General features: G+C 38.2%; 1 protein-coding gene across 1 annotated transcript in view; it reads right to left on the bottom strand.

The window, feature by feature from the left end:
• The window catches only part of SPOPL (speckle type BTB/POZ protein like), a 64,272-nt gene extending 46,830 nt beyond the window's left edge, over nt 1-17,442 (bottom strand). Inside the window, exon 1 of the mRNA XM_032856143.1 lies at nt 17,132-17,442. The gene's annotated coding sequence lies outside the window, so the exon portion shown is untranslated. The remainder of the gene's footprint in view (nt 1-17,131) is intronic.
• Between the last annotated feature and the right edge of the window lie 842 nt (nt 17,443-18,284).

Below are 18,284 nucleotides of genomic sequence, written 5' to 3' on the forward strand. Positions count from 1 at the left end.
TGTAAGATTTTACTTCACACTTTAGAACTTTACTCTTACATGTATTATCTCATGGGACCATCTAAACAACCCTGTGAAATACTTACTTCTATTTTATAGTTAGGGAATCTGAAACACAGAAGCAATGTGCTCTAAGGACATAGAGTGAAGAAACAACAACAAAAAAGCCCTATTAGTCAAAAATTATATCCAAGAGTTTTAGTTGATAATACAATTTTTCTAATTAACCAAATGTGTTAAGTACTATACTTTCACATTTATGTAACCATTGCCTCATATACAAGGCAGCAGATAGTAAGCAAAGACATACTGACTGGATCTGAAGTTAGTTACTTGAAAAGTATTATATATTTCCTAGGCAGCATATAATTTATTGCCTCCTAAAAAGCAAAGTACCAAATATAATTTAGTACTACAGAATGATCCAGAGAGTACCATCAGGGTTAAAAATTTGGTTTTCTGATATTAGACTTAAGTTCAAATCCTAAAACTGTGTCAGGGCTCTCAGCCTCAGTTTTCTTGTTTGTATAATAGTAGTAATAATGATAAATGGTAATACCTCAACAAATGAAATAATAAATGATAATTACCTCAAATGACTGCTGTGTTGAGTGGGAATGTATAAAAAACACCTAGGATAGTGTCTGGTACATAGAAAGCACTCAATAAATTAGTTTAATGTGTATGAACATCAATATGAAACTCAAAGATAGTAGTAGTTTACAAAACAGTAATAATTTCAGGAACTATTAAGAAGAGCAGAGTGAAACTTCCCTAAATGTGTATTTTTAGATTCTATTTTTGTTTTTTCAACCTTTATCACTTGGCTCTCCAATAAATATTATATCAACTATTAACTCTGTTGCTTTCACGTCGCTATTTCTAACAGTTTCAGTTCCCTTTTAATGCAAGTAATGTGGAGGCATAGAGGGAAAAAGTTAAGACTGATGTCCAAATATCTCTTAGGAATTATGTAACATTCAAAGGAACTTTCTGGAGTAATGAAAATGACCTATATCTTGACTGGGCTGTTGCTACACAGGTGAATACATTTGTTAAAACTTGCTGAAATATAACTGAAAGACCTGTATATAAAACAACGCAAATTTAAAAAAAAATTAGGACTTAAAACCTTTGAACAAGTTACTTTCCTTTTCTGACCCTTAGCATTCTCATCTTCAGAAAGGGAGTAATTACTCACCCAGGAAGATTTTAGTACTGAAGGAGAGAAGATCAGAAAAGTACTTACAGTAGTTTCTGCCATTAGTTGCCAATTCTGGATCCACCAACATTAACCCTAGACATTTTTCAAATTTACCTAAGTCCTAAAACATGTATCTAAAATAAAAGCTGTATTTCCCTTTTCCTACTTTCCCCCCAACTTTGTTTCATTAAAGTTTTTGCCCCCAGTTGTGTTTTGTTTGTTTACAAAGTCATAATGGAATCTTTTGCTTTCATACTTCTCCTCCTGCTCATTTAGCGAGGATCAAAAATTTTTACCTTAAATAAGTGAAGACTTCTTTACCTGTCTTGTGCAAAGTTAATCAATCTGCTACAATTCCTTTCTCCAAGAGTTTAATGTTCCAATAACAAAAACAACACAGTAACATATTGTCAGAGATCAGAATTTTAATAATTGTCTAAAGATCTGAAAGACATATATCAGTTTTGCAATGTCCTCTTGTCAACCTTTAAAAAATCAAGAACGGTCCCCCAAATATTTTAACTACCCTTAATAACCCATTAAGAAACTACCATCCATTGATTTATGTAAAGTTACAGAATTTACTTCTGGTATTACCCTTTCAAATACAAACATATCTAATTAAATTGGGGTAATTGTATAAAAGTAACAGTTCCTTTTACTAGTTTTCAAATCAGTTTTTTTAAGGTTTTTTATTTATTTATTTGACAGAGAGAGAGAGGAACACAAGCAGGGGGAATGGGAGAGGGAGAAGCAGGCTTTCCACTGCCAAGCAGGGAGCTGGATGTGGGCCTCCATCCCAGGACCCTGAGATCATGACTGGAGCCAAAGGCAGACGCTTAACAACTGAGCCACCCAGGCGCCCTCAAATCATTTTCTGAAAGTGTCTAAGCAATGCTCTTTGTTCTAGAACTCCAGCACACTGGAACAATTTCACATTCATCTAGCATTTACTGAACAAACATTATTAAGTATCTAAATAGGTCAGGCACTGGAGAAACAAATATAAGGTCAGAGAAATAAATACCTAACTAAAGCAGATAAAACAAAATTACTAAAATAAGGTCTTTTCCTTATACCTGCAAAGAATCTAAAAAAAGGAGTAGGAAGTATAGTTCTTCCAACCACTTTTTTTTTTTTTTTTTTTAAGATTTTATTTGACAGAGAGATAGAGAGTGCACAAACAGGCAGCAGGCAGAGGGAAAGGGAGAAGCAGGCTCTCTGCTGAGCAGGGAGCCTGATGTGGGGCTTGATCCCAGGACCCTGGGATCATGACCTGAGCCAAAGGCAGGCAGCCACTTACCCAACTGAGTCACCCAGGCGCCCCTCTTCCAACCGCTTTTGCTTCCAACCAGAGTTGCTTCCAGACCACTTTTCTAATCTTCTGCCAAAACTGTATGACAACTGCATGACTCCAATGTTATATTCTCTTACCCTCTTCTCCCTTCTCTCATCTTCTCACCTTTCTTCCAGATAGGCTCCTTTACAGTGGAAGACTTCAACACTTGTCTCCATGTCTTCTTCGCCGTTCCTGCCATCACACTGGATGACTGCACTCCTGTTGATTTCCAGTCTACCAGCATCAGAACTCCTTCACCTTCCTGAATGATCTCACCCACTTGAAATTTTAGCAATCTTTTTCAAAGATCCTAACTTGGAACTTATTACCTAAAATAGCTTAAGCCAACTATGAAAGTTAACCCTCAGTATATCATTTTCATAAGATAACTTATTCCCATCTGTCACAAATTTAATCCCCCAATACTTATTCACAATACTTCATTAAGCCCTCTCCATTCTTAAGTCATTATGCCCATTCTGGGCTCATTTCCTTCTTTATCAAACTCAAAACCCACAATGCCTCACTTAAAACACTCTCTGGCAAGCATGCTTCACATTTCATTCCCTTTCTCTTCTACTACAACCATTCTGTAAACCCTCTACTCCTCGTCAACCCAACCACCCAAGGTCTGCTCCTTTATTTAGGTTTCTGAGTATGTAAAAAATCTTCATAAGCAGAAGAGTAATTTCTTAAGTGGATTCTTTCATTGAGTACATATTTCTATTTTTAACTATTGTCAAAAGGGTTTGTTGCAAAATAAATCTTACCAAATAATAAAACAAATTAAATTAAGTTAAATTAGAAGTTCAGCTCCTCAGTTGTACTAGACTCATTTTAAGTGTTCTATAGACACAAGCAGCTAGTGGCTACTAAAATGGAAAGTGGAGATTATAGAACACTGCCACCATTGCACAAAGCTTTATTAAATACTGCTGCTCTACACACTCCATTGTAGGACTACTCAGTCACTATATTGGCTCACATGATCTGTAATTTCCCACTATCTATTGCCCTCCTTGTGACTTCAAGCTATAGCACCCGACACGGAAGAAATGGTTCCTAAAGCAGTCAATAAAGGCAGTGGCATCACACCTATCTCTTACCATCACCTGAGACCAAAAGGAGTTTGTTGCTCCTAGTCATTTGCATCCCAGCCCACTTCTAATCATAGAAATCCCCATGCTGATACTGTTATTAAAGGAAGGTGTTGGTTGCACTGTATCTTAGAAGGGTTAGAAAAAGAGAGGTATACTTAGTAGATTCCAGATTTTACCACCTGTTAAAGACAGAACTCATTACTACACATGTATCTCACATACCACTACACTAGACCGTGGCAGCAGCTGGAAGTAAAAATCTACCAAACCAACCCAGGCTTATTTTAATTCAACTATTAATAGTATTTTATTAAAAATTAAACATTACAAATGAATAAGACCAGGATGCTGGGACACAAGACGTAAATTAAATTAAAATTAAAATCTTAAATAAAAGCAGGATAAACCATCATCCTTGAAAAAGATAAGAGAAACTACACTTACTGGACCTTTCAGTTATTAAAATCTCTGGGAAAAAAACTGGCAAAATAGTATGCTTTAGGATAAAGGGCAGTAGTCTATATGTAGAATGTAGACCTTAGAATTGATGCAGGGAAGTGCCATTCCTGTACCTTTTATTCTTAATTAGTTGTTGACTTCTGCTATTAAAACACACATATGAATTCATAACTGCAGGTAAGATAGTTTTACCTTTTTAACATTCTCATATGCCTTTTCATAGCTAATATTTTTATGTCTGACTTCATTTCTTCTGCAAAATACTGTTCCTGGGTAGAGCAGCTGTTTGATAAATACTTGTACTCTACATATTCTTAAATTGTTACTGATTATTGCTAGTCATAAGAATCTTGGAATTATTAGCTCATGAGAAGAGCTGAGATGGCATTCATGTCCTTTAAAGTATTTCCATGAGGTATTAAAACGATTCAGTTTATTTTGCAAAGCATTTCCTTATGAGAGAGGTAGGGCTGGTAGGTGGATGGCAATAACATCCTTTTATTAAGTCCAGTTCGATGATGTGCTACATCACTTCAGACAAGACTGGCTTAAAATTTAGGATCTCCTAACACATTGTTCTTCATGGATCATTTTGCTTTATTTCTTTTACTTTCCCTCTTATTTTTCTGTTTTTTTCCTTCTTTTATTCCTGTAAACTAAACAGCTATGTGAAATGTTCTTCTTCAAGAAAATATTTTTAAGGAAAATAAAGTCATTTTAATGGTGATGTACATGCAGGGTATAATGATATAGACATATAAATACAAGTATTTATCAAACAGCTGCTCTACCCAGGAACGGTATTTTGCACAAGTAAGAAATGAAGTCAGACATAAAAATAATAGCTATGAAAAGGCATATGAGAATATTAAAAAGGTAAAACTATCTTATCTGCAGTTATGAATTCATATGTGTGTTTTAATAGCAGAAGTCAACAACTAATTAAGAATAGAAGGTACAGGAATGGCACTTCCCTACATCAATTCTAAGGTCTACATTCACTGAAGAATAAGGAATAACCACAATCATAATCCTAACACTGAATAGGATTCACAGGTAGGAACATTTTTTACATTCCCTGGTTTTCACTATACAATCTGATGACAAAAAATATATTAGCAACACTACCTTCTGTTGACACAAGAAAAAACTCCACATATAACAAGAAATTAAATATAAAACAGCACACAGCATGCTGTGGGCATATGGTAAAATTTTCTCAACATTCAAGATCTGAAAACTGAGTAAATCCTGCTGTGTAGACAGTGTTTCCCTTATTTAAGAAGTAGCAGAACCTCACAAAAGAAATGAACCTACACAACTTGCAGTCTGGGTAGAAATCAAGTTAAGAGCAAGTGCATTCCAGCATTGCATAATGAAAGCTTTGAGCCAATGTCACAGACACACTCAATAAACTAGCCTACAAAACTTTTCACCAGCTTGCAAAATCTTAAAACCTTCCCACGTTTAGCAACAGTTAGGCAGAAATGCGCCATCTGTCAGAAAGTCAGTGAACTATACAATGAAACTATCATTTTCATGACATGCTCATTTTGCTCATTTTCCCTAAACTATACTTAAATTTGCTTTATCTTCCTGCATCTTATCAACTGACAATGCAGCCAGAATCATCTGATGGGTTTTGTGAAAATAAACATGTCTCTATTCTACTTTTCCTTGGTGCACATGTGGGAGGGTATGTGGGTATTAGTGGGGAAGGAAATCAAGTTTATTTTGAAAACCTAGCCTATCCACAATGCAGTACCACTTTACACCCACCAGAATGGCTAAATAAATGAGACAATATCAAGCAAATGTTGCAGAGTCTGTGGGACAAATGGAATTCTCATTTTACTGATGAAAGTATAAACTGATACAACCACTTTGGAAAACACTGAGTAATACATACTAAAACTGAATACAAGCACATACCATGACCCAACAGTTGCACTACAAGGAACATATACTACAAAAATGTATACTACATACACAAGAATATTCCACTGGGGCACTATTCGCTGTAGCTCAAAACTGGAAACAACCTAAATGTTCATTAACAGTAGAGTGGGTAATTTATGGTATATAGCTAAAGAGTGAAACAATACTACAGAACAGTGAGAATGAATAAGCTGCTACTACACACTACATGAATGGATCATATAAAAATAAATGTTTTGGGGGGCACCTGGGTGGCTCAGCTGGTTAAGCATCTGACTCTTGATTTTGGTTCAGGTCATGATCTCAGGGCAGTGGGACTGAGTCCTGCATCTGGCTTCACACTGGGCGTGAGGCCTGCTTAAGATTCTCTCTCCCTCTCCCCACCATCCCCTGCACATACACCCACACTTTCTCTCTCTCAAAAATAAATAAGTAAACAAATAAAAGAAAAAATAGAAATGTTTTGTGTAAGAAGCCAGACACAAGGGTGTATATGCTATATGATGTAGTATGCACGTCTTTAAATATTAAATGTCAATAAAAAATTTATCCAAAAAAAAAATTTAATAAATAAGTAAGCAGCTTGATGCCTAGATGTCTGTAATAAAATCCTGTTCCCAGTGCCATGCTCCCTCCAGTCTAAAATTGGGAGAGAACACTTTTTTGAATCTTCCCTCATGCTAATTTAAAACCATTTTTATATGAAAACAAAGAAGGTTGTATTAAGGTTATAGAATGCAAGAGCCAAATCCTTTCCAGAAGAAAACACTAAAAATTTTTGAAAAAAAATTTTACCACTAAAGCTCTCCCCTCCACCATGACCTTGACCATTCAGACCTTCACCTTCCTTCCATCAGCAAAGAGTTCACTCTTCTGCCAATCATTTAGAAGAAACATTTGACAAGTAATAACCTGCCCTAGCAGGCTAGTTATAAGGATTAAAACAAAGAGTGCATATACAATTTGCAGCACTGTGCTTAAGCACTTAATGACTAGACAGTATTATATCCCAAATAATGAGGCTTTCAGGTCGAGGGCTATTTCCAATATATCAGTGTAAACACAGAACCTGATCTTTAGTAGTTGGGTCAATAACCACTTATGGAATAAATGAATGAAGTGAGCTCAAAATAGAACAGAAAAAATGAAAACAAAGCAAAAGTGAGAATGAGGAAAAAATTCGGAAGTACAAAGGAAGGTCTTAATCTACTTTTACTATTAAAGCATATGACAATATTTTTAAATCTCCAATGAACCAACAAAATCATGAACATATAAAATATACCATCAAAATAAACAAAAACTGCCTCATTATTTTCCCCCATGTATTTCACAATGTCAAAGTAGGATGTTTTAAACTAAAATTAAAACATTGTTCTTTAATTTGAAACTCTTTAAAAATATCTGAATGAATTCCTTATGAGGCTAACAGGAATCATAAGTATATCACAAGCTATTTTCAAGACATCCGTCATAGTATGTCAAATTCTAACTGTATCATAATACAGATGAAAGAAAAGCAAATTTCAGCTGAATCTTTATAGAGTATTATTTTCATGAAAATAAAAATGCAACTTTGTTATCAAAGTTGTCAAGACTGCAATCTCACATTAGTTAAAAGACACAGGAAAAGAAAAAAAGAAGACAAATCAACAAAGTACTTTAATCTTCACTGGGTGCCCAAAATACCAAGGACCCATTTGATAAGGCCCCTTGTCCCTCCCTTTTAAACACATCATTTACTTATATATCCTAAATCAGAAATAATATTGTCCTTAATCAACCAACATTTACACAAAACATTTATTTTATGTATAAAGCACAACTCTAAATATAAATATAACTCATTTCATTCTTATAAAACAAACTCTTTCAAGGTAAGTACTATTACCATGTCCATTTCAAAGATGAGAATGTTGAGACAAAGATGCTAACTGCTTAAATTCACAAAGCTATTAAATAGCAGTCTGGTTACATGCTCTTAATTTCTGTGCTATGCTACTTAAAGAGCTCTGAAGTAAAGCAGAATTTTAGAATTCAGAAAGCTCTAAGGTAAAGCAGGATAAAATTTCACTTCATGTTGGGAGGTTAGTTATTTTGAGGAATTTGGGTGATAACCATAAAATGAGGTACATTAATGCCACATTTCATTAATTCTAAGATGCCCATTTTCTCTCATATTTTAACATTTCTAAAACTGATGGCATTTTAGGGGCACCTGGGTGGCTCAGTGGGTTAAAAAATGGGTTAAAATTGATGGCATTTTATATTTGTAACTGATACTATCTTCTCTCTTTGGAGTACATGTATAATGATGCATCCAGTAATTGAAGGCAAGCACATTTCAAAAATTTATGCTATTATCTATACCTAAGGTAGTAAAATACAAAAAAATACAGTACAAGTGTTTTAAAGGGTAGTTCTTCCCTTTAAACCATATGATCTATAAGAAAATTCTATGAAAATACCTTTACAGTACTGTCAGTTTCTCAGACCATGTGCAAATGTTATATATGCAGAAAGACCATGTTATATCCTTTGTGAGAAAGAAATACTGGTTTCATTATATAACTTGATGAGGAAATTTTCTTTGATAAGGGATACACTATGGGGGGAAGCAGACAGACAAAACAACAGTGAAAATAAGACATCTGAGAAAATTAAAATCATCAAGAATAAAGCACAAATTAGGATACTCCCAAATACCACTTGCTTCAAGCCAGTTCTCAAGTGCCACGGATAAAATGCTCACATAAAAAAAATATTTTCAAGTTTTAAAAATACAGTTTAGGGGCATCTGGGTGGCTCAGTAGGTTAAGTGTCTGACTCGATTCTGGCTCAGGTCATGATCTCAGGGTCATGAGATTGAGCAAGCCCTGCGACATGCTCCACATTGGGCATGGAGCCTGCTTAAGACTCTCCTTCTCAGGGCGCCTGGGTGGCTCAGTGGGTCAAAGCCTCTGCCTTCAGCTCAGGTCATGATCCCAGAGTCCTGGGATTGAGCCCCACATCTGGCTCTCTGCTCAGCAGGGAGGCTGCTTCCTCCTCTCTCTCTCTGCCTGCCTCTCTGCCTACTTGTGATCTTTGTCTTTCAAATAAATAAATAAAATCTTTAAAAAAAAAAAAAGACTCTCCTTCTCTCTCCCCAGCTTGTGTTCTCTATAAATAAATAAATAATAATGATCACCATAATAAAAAATACACTTTGAATGCAATCAGAAATGACCAATCTGCTTAGTGTGTGCCCACTCGAGCTCTAACAAAACTGGACCTATTAAACTTGAAGCTCAACCTCCATGCTGAATAACTAAAAAAGGTTTAAACTGGTCCTAAGAATTGCCACCAAAATTTTTAACTAAAACAAATTCAATTAATTTAAGTATTTGGTAGCATCTTGTGTTGACATCTGCCTTGATGATTTCAGAATGAATTTATACAATAATTTTTTGTGTGTGTGTTTTCGATTTTATAGGATGAAAACTATTTACCTTTAGGGGAATTTCCCACTAAAACTGCAAAAATCGTATCCAAATTACAACTGAAAAAAACACCTTGTATCAACTGCACTCTTTACCTTAAAGTCACTTAAATTACCTTGAGGGAACAGGGTGGTAGGAGAAGTACAAATGCATTTATACACAATAAAAAAATTGTTAAATTTGCTTCAAAAAACATATCCAGACAGGAAACAATGGTTTCTTCTTTGCTAATAAATCTCAAGTAGTATTTTAAAAGCATCATACTACAACCCTTGAGATACTGCATTACTTAATAGGAGTGTAAAGTACCTCTTTTTAAATTTTATTTATTCTCATATCCAATTTTATTTATTCTCCTCATATCCAATTAATTTTATTTATTCTCATATCCAATTTTATTTATTCTCATATCCAATTAAGAATGAAAGCAAATACAAGTTCAAAAGAGTATTTTGTAAGCATGTTCATATTGTATAAATGTATTATTTCCATCATACGTTTGTTCTCAGTGTATAAACAACCTATCCCAATCATGGTTGGAGGTAACACAATTTTCTATCTGCTGATAATTTTTTTTAATCTGCTATCTTTTATCTATGTAAAGTTTTGTTTCATATATAGTAGTTATAGAGCACAATTCAAAATATAATGCTAGTAATTATTCTGTCCTCCTTTAGAACATGTAGGCAAGTCTGAAAACATCAGAGCTCTACATAAGTATATAAAAAAGAGGCCTGAAAAAGTATGCCTCTAAGAACCATGGTAACATATGAAAAATATACAATTGTTACACAAGAATTCAGCAAGATTTAAGGAACTAAAAACCAGGGAGAAGGCAAAAGCAAAAGATATTAAAAAACAATTAAGAGTTATAATTTTCTAGTACAAAATTTAAGGGAAACTACCTTAGCAGATCAGAATAACAACATTTCCACAGTAACTCAATGAACTCAGAAGCAAATTTTGATAAAACCCATCCCAGATCAATTTTAGAACTTTACTGTTTTAAAAGTTTAAAATACATTTAACCTCATTTTCCCTTTTAACACACTATTTTCTATGAGCCTTTGATCGTGCCAATAAGGTTTTGCCAACTACAGTATTCTTCAGAGAGTAATCCCAGCAGATGAACTGTGTTCTACTACGGTGCAAGAGGGTAAATCTAGGGACATTTAGACAACTATCTAAAATAGTGTTTACGGTATCAGGGGCCTCTTCTTATTCTTATTGTCCAAAAACACCATCATTAACCATATACCTGAGGTTTAGTAGTAAACTCTTAGCAATCCTTACCAAGGCCTTCATTTTCAACTCTCCAAGTTTGAAAAAAGTTATATGTATTAAATTTCTCCCGTTAAAAAAATCACCAAAAGAGGGATGCCTGGGTGGTTCAGTCGGTTAAACATCTGCCTTCAGTTCAGGTCATGATTCCAGGGACCTGGGATGAGTCCCACATTTGGTTCCTTGCCCAGTGGGGAGGCTGGTTCTTTCTCCCTCTGCCAGTTACTCCCCTGCTTGTGCTCTTTCTCTCTCTAGCAAATAAATAAAATAAAATCTTAAAAAAAAAACAAACCCAAGGCATAACCAATATTTTTAAATTATGCTATAAATTACTTAATAATTCTGTAAGTATGGGTGTTAGTGTATGAAATATAAAGCCAACCAATAAAAATAATCACCTTGAACAATAAATGCTACAACATAGTTATCTTTAACTTTTGAAAATATTCAGCAGGTATCTCCAAGCTTGGTGCCTTTACATGGGTAGTGATATTAATCAAAACGGCAAACAGAAAGAGGTACATAAGTTGAAGAGAAAAACTTCTGAATGGCACACTAACTTCTCCAAACTACCATGCACATGCTAGTGTCCCAATTCCTTGCCTTTGCATGCTTTCAAAATACCTGTATTTTGTATCATCTCTTTAGTAGCCTTTCTTTATCATTTCTTTAAACTCCTCTATCACTAACTACACTGGACGGCCCCTTCCACCTCTCCACCTTTCAGACACTACTCAAGTCTTCCCTAATGCCTTATCTGTGCTTCCAAGGCAACCTGAATAAGCTGCAGTGACAACACTAAATACACTGTAACAATATTTAACTGTCCAATGCCCCTAGGCTCTTAAGTCTAATCACATTTCTACAAGTTTAGTATTCAACACCTGATAAGCACCTTTAAAAACACTGTTTAAGTATGTTCTGATGCGTGAGTTGTAGAAAGAATTTAAGATGCTTATAGAACATCTACATGGTGATAAATAGAAACATAGGTCTAACATGAGGTCTAAACTGATGACTGAAGATGGCTCATGCTATAGATATGATAATTTTATCCTAAATTTAGGATTGTTGCTTTGGCAGGTTAAAACAAAATTCATCATCAACTAGTTTATGGACAGACTATTAAGAAATAAAAAATTTTGATGTTGTGGGTAGCTCATTAGAATAAGTATCTAACTCCTGATTTCAGCTCATGATCTCAGGGTTGTGAGATGGAGCCTGCTTAAGATTCTCTCTCTCTCTCTGGGGGTGCCTGGGTGGCTGTGGTTGAGCAGCTGCCTTTGGCTCAGGTCATGATTCCAGGGTCCTGAGATGGAGCCCCACGTCGGGCTCCCTGCTTGATGGGAGGCCTGCTTCTCCCTCTCCCACTCCCCCTGCTGTGTTCCCTCTCTCACTGTGTCTCTATCAAATAAATAAAATATTTAAAAAAAAAATTCTGTCTCTTTCTGCACCTCCCCCCATAAATAAATAAATAATAAAATTAAATTCCCTTCATGTTGCTCAATCCAAAGAGTACTTTTTAGTTGCCAACTAAATTGAGTTCTCAGCTTCATTCAACATAGTTGAAATAGTTGATTACCCACTCCTTTTCCAAACAGTCTATTGCCTTGGCTTCAGCGATGTCAAGGAAAATTTCTTCCCAACTCTGGCTACACCTTCTCAGTCTCCTCTGCTTCATTTCTTTTTCCCAATGTTTAAATGCTGAAAATTCACAAGGGATTATTATATCCCTTTACCATCTCTCTCTGGGAAATCACATTCACCAGCTCCCACAGTAAGATATCAACTGTAAGCCATATAACGAGGATTTCGAGCTGAATTATGATCAATACTCTCTTCACTTCCCCAAAACTAACAAACAAAAAACCGCTCCTCTCCCTAGTATTATTCCCTGTGTTACCAACAAGAACCACCAACCCCGGAAACCTGCCTTCTCCTCTCTCTAGACGCCCTACTCTAACTAATCACCAAATCCTATCAATTTAACTTTCCCCCAATCAAGCTACTTTCTATTGCTGCCATCCTGGACTAGGATTCCATCGTCTCCTGCCTAACCTACTATAATAGCTGAACTCAATTCTACTCAAAGGTGTGTTCTGTAGACCAACAGTCATCCATGAACTACTGTTACTGGTCTGAGACAAGGTAAATACAGAAACTGAAATAAGTATTTAGAAATTTTTATAGCAATTTGACAACTGCCACAACATCCATTTTATTGTGTCACTAAAGTACCAGTACATATTAGAAACCAAACCAAACCAAACCAACCAAAACTGGTCCTTCTCCACATTAAGTTTGAGAAGGACTGGCCTAACTGGTCTCCCTGCCTTTATACTTGCCTTTCTCCAGTGTGTGCTCTGCAGAGCAGTCAAGTGATATTTTTAAAGTAAGAACTTAAGTAACTTATTCAGGTTTTTAACATTATCCAGTGGCTTCCCATTGCCAAAATTTAAGTACAAAATGTTTAACAATGATTGACCATTGTGATCTGCTCTGGTGTCATTTTGCGTCAACCAGCTTCATATGCTAAGGTCCAGCACCAACAGGATTTTCAGTTCTAGAAAGCTGAAACTGCCAACAACACTTGGGTAACTTCACTTAATCCTTCAAATTTAGCCTAAAAGTCATTTTTTCAGAGAAGCATTCCCTGTTAACATTAGTGGGCTTTCAATGCTTAAAATAATTTTCCTTTGTGGCAGTAATCATAATTGTAATTATTATTTTTGTAATTAGCTGTTTAGCTTCTTTATCCCAATAGCTTTTGCCTCCATGAATACAGGTACATTCCTTCCACTAACATACATCACCAGAGCCTAGAACAGTGCCTGGCACACTATCCGTCATTCAATAAATTTTTGGTAAGTGAATAAACCTATGTCAGGAAACATAATGGTGAGCAGGACCACAAAAATGCAAATGCCTTCAGTATCTAGTCATGTATAAGACTTGGATAAGTCTATGCATCCCTTGCTTTAAAAAAGTTACATCTCCTTTACTTCCCTAAACCTAAAAAGACAGGGAAACCTCACTGTCAAAATTATTTTTTCTTTCTTCCCCCAAAAGGTGAAGAACTTTGTCTAAAGTAACCAACAAGGAACTAAAAGATCTGAGAGGCAACAAAAGGTAACAGACTACAACAATATCATCTGGTTCCACTGCTTACAAAGCTGTGTGATTTTGTGGCTCTTAAATAATTTCTTAGTTTCCTTATCTGTGAAACTGAGATACAATAAAGTCTTCAAAGGACTGTTACAAGGATTAAAGAAGATATTAAATTATTTTAAACAGTGCCTGGCACAGTGTTTTGTAACTGTTAGTGATTATCGTCATCTTCAATACTACCAGTCTCTTATAAAGTAATTTTATCTGCCTTCTTGCTTATTTTCTGTCAGTGCCACATTAAAATAACTTACAAAAAAGCAGTCTGTTATTCTCTGATGGGGCTTTTCTCAGCCAGGGTTCTGTGAGAATTAAGCCCTACAGAAACCGAGTTAAGTGATTATTTCCTCAGTTCTCTCTCTCAAGGTACATAGCTAGTACCATTTCAGATACATCGGAGAGGAGTTAATTCATTACATACCTCGGATGCCCTAGAGCATTAGGGCTTGATACTCACTAGAACTCTTGATTCAGAAGGACTGCTCTTGCATATCCTCAATGCCTGGCATGAAGTAAGTGCTCATTAAATATTTTTAGAAAGGATGAATATGTACAAAACCAAAGCAAGAGTGCTTAGCACAAAGTAGATGCTAAATGTCCATTTCCTTCCACTCCTTCAAAGTTCCTATAAACTTCTGAAGTCTTACTCTAAGGGAGTCACTTTTCTTGAACCAGGGCTTATATTACTCAAAGCCAAAAAATGCAGCATACAGACAGCAGGAAAAGCAAGAGACAAAGAAACCAGTGTTGGCAGAAACTATGTGAAAGATAGGTAGAACCTGGGTATGTTGGGAAAAGAGCAGAGGTTATTTTAGGTGAGAAAATAGCATAGGCAAAGTCACTGTTGCTCAAAGTTTGGAGTACATTCCACTGGTGACATAAAATATAATTTTAAGCTATACACGGACAACATCTTTATTTTGATAGTGCATATGGCACTATTTATAACAATACCAACAGTACCTATTTGGGTTTTAACTGAGTTGTTATAAAAAAAAATCAAGAAAATAATGCACAGGATGTAAGCAAATATGACAATAACTGTCAGGGTTTTAAAGAGTAAAATCTAGGAAACATCAAGGCATGGCTGTATTAATAAACATGATATGTTGGGGCACCTGGGTGGCTCAGTGGGTTAAAGCCTCTGCCTTGGGCTGGGGTCATGATGTCAGGGTCCTGGGATCCAGCCCCACATCGGGCTCTCTGCTCAGCAAGGATCTTGTTTCCCCACCCCCCCAACCTCCCTGCCTGCCTCTCTGCCTACTTGTGATCTCTGTCAGGTAAATAAATAAGTAAAATCTTTCAAAAACAAACAAACAAACAAACATAATATGTTAAGAGAGAAAAGCCACCAGTCTTTTGAATGAAGCCAAGTTCAAAATAAATAAACAAACAAACAAACATAATATGTTAAGAGAGAAAAGCCACCAGTCTTTTGAATGAAGCCAAGTTCTTGAGTACCAATTCAACATAAAGGACTGGTAAGTGTGAACAATCAGTTTTACTTACCAGTAAAACTGTCATTTTCCACTACGATAAATTTGCTATGTATTTTGTCTATTCCCAAAACAAATGTAACATTTTAAGGACACCTGAAGCTGGGACTGACTTGCTTGTAGCCTAGTAACTTACCCTTAAACAGGGAGCTAAAACTCTGTACTTTTCACACCAGAAGGAATTAATTTATACAAAATATGAATCATGACTACATCAAAAAAGGTGTTAAATGAAAAAGAGCAAAAAGCAGCCTTCCATTCCCACCTTCCCTCCTCAAAATTAACCTACCAATAGACAAGAGAAGTCAAGCTAAGAGATGATGATAAAGAACATTTACTGAATGCTTACCAGGTGCCTGGAACTGTTGTATTTTACCTGCAATAAGTTATACAATTATCACCACCATCTTATCAAGAATACCACTACCCCCTTTTAGAGGTGTAAGAATACTGAGGCATAGAGATTAAATAACTTGCCCAAGGCCAGAGCTGGAAGATGGCAAAGCAGGGGTTTAGATCCTGGCAGTTCAGCTACATCAGAGCTCTTAACCACTAGGCGCCATTTCTCCTAAGAATAACAGGATGATGATTTGAAATATTCCAGCTTTCCCATTATGGCAGCAGAGATGTAATTTTCCAAGGTATAAAACCTTTTATTACTTAAATTTCCTAAAAAACAGTGGCTTCAGCTATAAGGAAAAACTGCGAAGACAAGTATTACAATGGAATAATCTAGGCCCAGGATCATTCAAGTATAGACAAAGCATCAACAGCCTCAAAAGTATGGCTGAATGACACAATTCACAGAAAAAGAGGTCAAAAGTTGAGATAAGTAAAAGGTAAATCTTAATTCTACTGCATCTACTGCTCTGAGGAAGAAAACTCGACCATCCTCTCCCCTGTACTCAGTACACACGGACTCCAAAGAAAGAGGAGTTAGGGGAAAAGATAGCACAAGGGAATAAAAGGGGAAAGTGAACATTTGAACCCTGAACCTCAGAGCTAGTTTGATGTTACCTTGTGAACGTGACAGAGAATTTGTGAGAGGGGAAGGTGTGCTTGGAGGTAGGGAAGTAGGTTGAGGGCCTGAACACCGCAGTAAACACTGAGTGGTCTAGCCGGGGAGCAGAGAATTCAAGCTAAAATGGGCTTATGGGGATAACTTCACACGTTTGGGATGAGAGGTGATGGGGACGCTGGGGAGCGGGGGAGAAGAGAGGCAAAGGGGCTTCCATCTTTAGGCAATACTCCAAGAGGGGAAGAAAACAGACCAGGTATAAAGGGGCGGGCGTGGAGATACACAGGTACAAAGGAGCGAGACTGGAGAAGGAAAAGGGGCGAGGTTCGTGGAGGAAAGTCTCGGGAATCCTGGTAGGCGGAGGCTGGGAAATCGATGGGGGGTGGGGGTCGCCAGGGGCAAGCCAAGACTGGAGAAGTGAAGGCCTGCCGGGGCGGGGGGGTAGGGGGGTGCTGAGGGGCGGGGGCGAAAAGCAGCCCTGAGAAAGGGAAGGCACGCCGCAGGAACAGGGGTCCGGAGCCAGGAGGAATGGGGGCGCAGTAGGTGAGGAGAAGGCCGCCCCGCTCCAGCGCAAGCGAGCTGAAAGGGCTAGGAGTTGGAAGAGCAAGCAACCTAGGTGCGGCGGGGACCTCGGAGGGGGAGGGGCACCTACCCGGGCGTGCGGGGCGGCGGCGGCGGGCAGTCCCGGCAGCGACTTCTCTCCCGCTGAGGCGGCGGCTGCGGCGGCCGCGGCGGCGGAGGTGATGGCGGCGAGTCCCTGTGGCGGCCGCCTCCACCGAGCCGCATCCCTCCTCCCCGGCCCGCCTTCCTTCCCTATCTCCCGCTCCTAAACTTCTTCCCCGGGATAAACAAACCCGCCGCCAGGGGCGGCTGCCTCCGCTGCTCCCGCCCCCGCGCAGCCCCCCCCTTCCCCGACCCGGGCCCGTCCGGGCTCCGGCTTCCGAGTTGCTTCTCCAGCCCCAGCCCCAGCCCCAGCCAGCGAGGGCGCGTGCGCGCGGCGGCGGCGTGGGCTCGCAAGGTTCTTCCTCCCTCCCTCACGCGCCGGGCACTTCCGGGCCGGCCCGAATCCACCGCCGGGTTTTGGAAGCCGCCGCCGCAGCCTCGGCCGCCACGGCTTGTGCCGGGCGGTGGGCCCTAGGCTGTGCGCGCCCGAAGCACTAGCAACCTTGGAGGGGTCCAGGCGTCCCTCCTCTTGCGGGACGTCCCTTCGACCCAGCGTAAAACTTTCCTTGCCTAAAAAGCCCTCTGATAACGCCTCTTAAATGGATAGACGTAGGTGCTATAGGCGGCAACCGTTTCTCGGTATGATTTCCTTGGTGCTGTACCAGACTGGAAAGCCAAGGTGCAACTTTTACCGAGCCCCTGTTGCAAGTTCATAACTATGTGAAGTGCGAAAACGAAAACAGCAATAAAGTCTCCAGGGAGAAATAAAGACAACTCCAGGTCGGCAAATGAAATGCCACAGTGGAACGGTTTTTGGTTAGAGATGAGCCTGCAGTGGAAGTCTCAGGCCTAGGAAGGAAGGGGTCCGCCTAAAGGCGACTGGGCTTGCTTGCAAAAGAAAGAACAGGTGGCATCCCACGACTAAACGTCGGTAAATAATGCTGTATCTAAGCAATGGTCTTAAGACATGAGGAGACTTCCTCATGGAGTTCAAAGAAAGATGACCACCTACAGAACATTGTTTCAGCACTCGTGAGAGAAATCTTGCTCTAGCTGCCGAGAATGCACTCATTTAAAGAGTTTTGAGGGACAGTGCAGGCACGAATATCATTTAAAGACAGCCCCCCCCAGTTCCTTTAACT

This window comes from Lontra canadensis, unplaced genomic scaffold (genome assembly GCF_010015895.1).
Source record: "Lontra canadensis isolate GAN:19392208 unplaced genomic scaffold, GSC_riverotter_1.0 scaffold11, whole genome shotgun sequence".
In the NCBI taxonomy this organism is placed as follows: Eukaryota; Metazoa; Chordata; class Mammalia; order Carnivora; family Mustelidae; genus Lontra; species Lontra canadensis.